The following is a 5,156-nucleotide window of genomic DNA, read 5'->3' as shown; positions in this document are numbered from 1 at the left end:
GATAGTTATCAATCAGATTTCATTAATTTTTTTTTTTTTTTTAACTTGAGTGGCTATAAAGTCATAAGTTGGTATTATAAGTGTGTGGTAGGGATGCAAGGGATTCTAGAACAAGGAAAACACCAATCAAGAAATGTTACTAATTATATACCTAAAGCCTGAGTTGGACATAATATTGATATATTAACAAATATTTTATTTCCATGTGTATTGAAGCATTTATGATATTTTATTTTCTAATGGCTTATTTCCCAAGAAAGATCAGGCTTTGGGTTGGCATTAATTTGCAAAATACTGTTCACATTGACTCTGCAGCTTGACTTCATAGGCCTTCAGATGGCTGCTGACAATATACCTAATGTTCTAATTCAGATTTCTTGATCTATCCCAATAACCAAATTATTAATCAATAATAAAACAGACCATAAAGAGCTAAATTTACAAATTTTAGGTATTTTGCTTTAACTTTAGGCCTCTTTTTTTTTTTTTTTTTCTTTGCCCAGATGTGTCTATTCAACCTAGGAAAGATACAAGTGTATTCTTTTCTTCAATAGCTACTTATTCAATGCATGAGGAGAGGAAACAAAAAAAGAGGTTGTTGAAGATCAGCTAAGTATTTTATATTAGAGTCCAAAGAAGTAAGTGCGTATTTATTTACGGTTCATAACCACTTACAGAAAGCCAATCACACAGTTTTTAGGCTCCCAAAAGGTTGCCTTGCTGTCTTTTCACACTAAAGCAGAGGGAATTAGAATTTTTGTCTTGATTATTCCACACTATCAATTATTTCTTATAACACAATATTTAAAGACTTTTCCACGTTTGATTAATTTATTCAAATTACATTTTTGAACATCGTTCAAGCTTGCTAGATGCTTTAAATTTTCTATAGATTATGTTATTCTCAACTATTTATGTTCCCTAAGGAACTCTGGTAGTTTAGCGGTTGTGAGTCGGACTACCAACCTCAAGGTCAGCAGTTTGAACCTACCATCTCTTTTGTGGGAAAAAGATGAGGCTTACTACTCCTGTAAAAACTTACAGCTTCAGAAACTCCATGTTAGTTAGGTGGCATTGAGTCGGTACCAACTCATAGCTACCTTATGCACAACAGAAAGAAACACTGCCCGATCCTGGGCCAACCTCACTACTGTTGCCACGCTTGAGTCCATCAGTGCTGCCACTTGGCCAATCCATCTCGTTGGGGGTCTTCCTCTTTTTCTCTGACCCTCCACCTTACCAAACATGATATCCTGTAATAAGGTCGTTATGAGTCGGAACCTACTTGACAATATATAACCACCACCTATTACACTACATTTATAATGTCTGTAATGTTTTAATTATATTAAGAAATGTACAAAGGAAAGTAAAAAGTGCTGCTACTAGAATTCTAGTTCATTCATGCATAAGTTTATTCCAAATAAAATGTGTTTAAAAATGTCTCTGCAATCATTAGTTTGCTGCAGACAAGTTCTCTCAGTTATAAACTCATTTTCATTTCCTTAGGGTGCCTTCTAAAAAGTAGCTTCTGAGAACAGCTGCTGGGTCAGTTAAATTCAAGGAAAAGGGGTCAGTTCAGAAAGTTATAGTGACTACTTTGGAGACTTCAAAGAAATATTCTTGATAGATTTTCTTGAAGAACACAGGACATGGTGGCTCAGTATGCAGAAGTCCTGAGAAAATTGAAAACTGTATTGCTAAGAAAAAGTTCAGAAAATAGTTACAAGGTTTGTGTTTGTTTGCTTTTTTCTCATCAGGACAAGTTAAGGCTGTCCTATAAGAATTTTACTGGAAAACCTTAGACTCTGCACCCTACTCCACTAACCTTGGCCCTTAAAACTTGTTTTTGTTTCCAAAGCATAAAGGACATTTAAAAGCACTTTATGTGAGTCTCTTTAGGATGCTCAAACTGCCATTTTGACATGGTCTAAATTGAAAAGTGTAGAAATCTTTGGGGAAGGGTTACAGAGAAATACAACCTTCAGAAGTATATAAATCTAGATGTTTAGAAACAATAATTTCACATTTGGATATTTAAAATAAAGTTTTATCTTATCTTTTAGTAATACTCTTAATTTACCCTAGAATATATTAATATAAGCAAGCAGTGTTCTGTTGGTTAATGCCCAAACACCATGCCACTCTACTATAAACCTCAACCTGAAGGTGTTTTGCTCTAGTTTTGTGAGCCATCAAACTTAGCTCTCCAATTAAGTGTTTGGAGGGACCTTGTTTCATAAATGAGCCTCCTGCCTGAAGGCACTCACACATGCATTAAGAAGACCATTGTTCTGTCTAAAGTTCTTGCTATTGGTTCTGCTGGTGCTACCTGTCCGTCACTCTCTTGTTACTTCTCTGTTGGTAGAGCTTTCCATCCCTGAATCAATAAGATTCAGTATGTAGTGATCTGGGGATCCAAAGGAGACATTCTACTTCTGGCTTTTCTCGTTTGATAGTAGTGAAATCTCCGTTCTTGATTCTGAGATGGTTCATTATAAACCCAGCAACATGGCAAAATTGGCTATTCCCCACACAAGGGTTCCAAGTGTTTACAGTCACAACTAACCTTGTTGACAATCCCTCACAACTGAATCATATGTTTTTAACCAGGATTTTACCCTATGTGCTTTTACACAGACCTAAAAGGAAAAGAGATAATGCACCAAATCTGCAAGTTCCCATCCAGTTGTTTGGTGAAAGGTACAGAGATTATGGCTAAAAGAGTATATAAAACAAGAACACTCTTGAAAGTCAAAATAGGAAAATAAACCAATTAATTTTAATATGACAAAAATATATACATAACTTTTTGAATTGCCAATTTTGTGGCTCTCAGTTCAGTGCTGATCCTACAATGCCACACTAGGAGATTAGGAGATACAAAATAAGCATCAAATAAAGCTGTATATCATATATCAGTTGTTGTGTGCTGTTGAGTGGACTCTGATTTATAGCAGCTCGAATTGGGCTGCAAACCGCAAGTTCGAAACTACCAACTGTTCGCGGGAGAAAGATGAGGCTTTCTGCTCCCGTAAAGATTTACAGCCTCGGAAACCCTGTAAGGGTCGCTTTGAGTCAGAACCGACTCCATGGCACATAACAACAACAACATAAAATAGGAGGAGTCCTGGTGCCATACTAAAGGATAAGTACTGGACTGAAAAGTTAGTTTGAACCACAAGATGGTGGTTCAAACCCACCAGCTGCTCCTCAGAAACCCTGTTCAGTGTCGCTATGAATTGGGACTGACTCAACAGCATTTAACAACAGCGACACAAAAGTGGGGATTGTGGTGGTTTTATAGAATAAGCATTGGATTGTGAACCATAACGTCTGCAGTTAAAGCCCACCAGCTCCTTTGTGAGTAAAATATGAGACTTTCTGCTCCAGCAAAGATTTACAGCCTCAGAAATCTTGCACAGGGTCAGTTTGAGTTGGAACTGACTCCATGGCACTTGCCAACAACAGAATAGAGTAGAAGTAGAACTTCCCCAAAGGGATTCCTAGATGGTAATCTTTATGGAACACCTTGCCAGGCCTTTGTTACCATGGAGTCTCTGGTGTGTTCCATCATTCAACCATGTGGTCAGCAGCCGAGAACTTAGCCACTGTATCTCCAAGTTTCCTTTTCTCATGTCAGTGGTTTTGTGCCACTGAGTTAGTTCTGATGCATAGTGACCCAGTAAAATATTTCCAAGGCTGTAAATCTTTATGAGATCAGTAAACTACATTTTTCTACAGCACAGTAATTGGTGGATTTGAACTGATGACTTTGCTGTTTGTAGTCTAATGCATACCTTACTATGCCACCAGAGCTCGTTTTTTTTTATGGTTGTTGTTGTTGTTAAGTGCCATAAAATCAGTTCTGACCCATAACGACACTATGTAGGGTTTCTGAGGAGCTGCTTGTGAGCTTGAACAGCTGGTCTTGTGGTTCAAAATGACTTTGCAGTCCAGCACATTAACCCACAGAGCCACACCAGAAATTCAGTAGTGAATTCTAACTTAAAACAAATATGATATTCCATTCTAATGGAAAGGCTCCTGTTAAAAGAAAAAGTGACAATACCAAATTGCAGTAAAGATGTGGAACAGCAGGGATGGTCATTCATTGTAGGTGAGAATACAACATGGTACAGTCAGTTTGAATGACAGAATTGCAATTTCTTACAAAGCTAAACATCGTTTTGTCATATCATCCAGCAAGCATATGCCTCAGAATTTATCCAAATGCATTGAAAATATCTGTCATGTAAAAATCTGCACTTGAGTTTTGTAGCCCTTCCTAATTGTAAACAAAACAAAACAAAACAAAACAAAACAAAAAACCCTGAAAGATACCAAGTTGTAATTTCAAAGGGAAATGGATAAGAAAATTGAAGCAAATCCATACAATGACATATATAGCAAAACGAAGACATGACCTATCAAGCTAAGTAAAAACACGATGGTGCAGGTGGTAGTGGTGATTACGTACTGTGGAGTCAGTTCCGACTCATAGTGACCCTGTATAGGGTTTCCCAGATTTTAGAACTGTGTGGGAGAAGAAAGCCTCATCTTTCTCCCATGGAACAGCTAGTAGTTTTGAACTGCTGACCTTGATTTTAGCAGCCTGTTTCATAACCTTATGTTACCAGAACTTTAAATGCATGTGGTTAAGTTAAACCATACTTTATGATTCCAACTCTATGTTATTCTAAAAAAGCAAAACTATACAGATGGGGTAAAGATGATTTCCATGAGTTTGAGGAGAGGAAGTGAACAACCAATAAGCTGAGCATAGGAGGTTTTACAATCATTGAAATTATTCTCTATGATGCTATCCTAGTAGGTACAATATTATATGAGTTTGTCAAAACTCCTGGGTCTAATGTAAATGCCAGATATTTGTTAATAATGATATATCAATAATAGCCAACCACTTATAAAACAAGTACAAATGCAATATGTAAATAACAGGGCAATTGTGACTATATGGAAGGAGAGAGGGATGGATTGTAAATATGTATTTTCTATTCAATTTTCTATAAAACTAAAGCTACTCTACAAAATAAAATCTATTATTCAACACTCCCCCACTGCCCCAAAAAAGACAGAATGTTTCTTTTTTTAAATATGCAGAAATACAAGAATCCAGAAGAATTGTCTTTCAT

This window comes from Chrysochloris asiatica, unplaced genomic scaffold (assembly GCF_000296735.1).
Source record: "Chrysochloris asiatica unplaced genomic scaffold, ChrAsi1.0 scaffold00063, whole genome shotgun sequence".
Taxonomy (NCBI): domain Eukaryota; kingdom Metazoa; phylum Chordata; class Mammalia; order Afrosoricida; family Chrysochloridae; genus Chrysochloris; species Chrysochloris asiatica.
The sequence above is the reverse complement of the archived record's forward strand: the minus strand, read 5'-3'. Positions refer to the sequence as shown.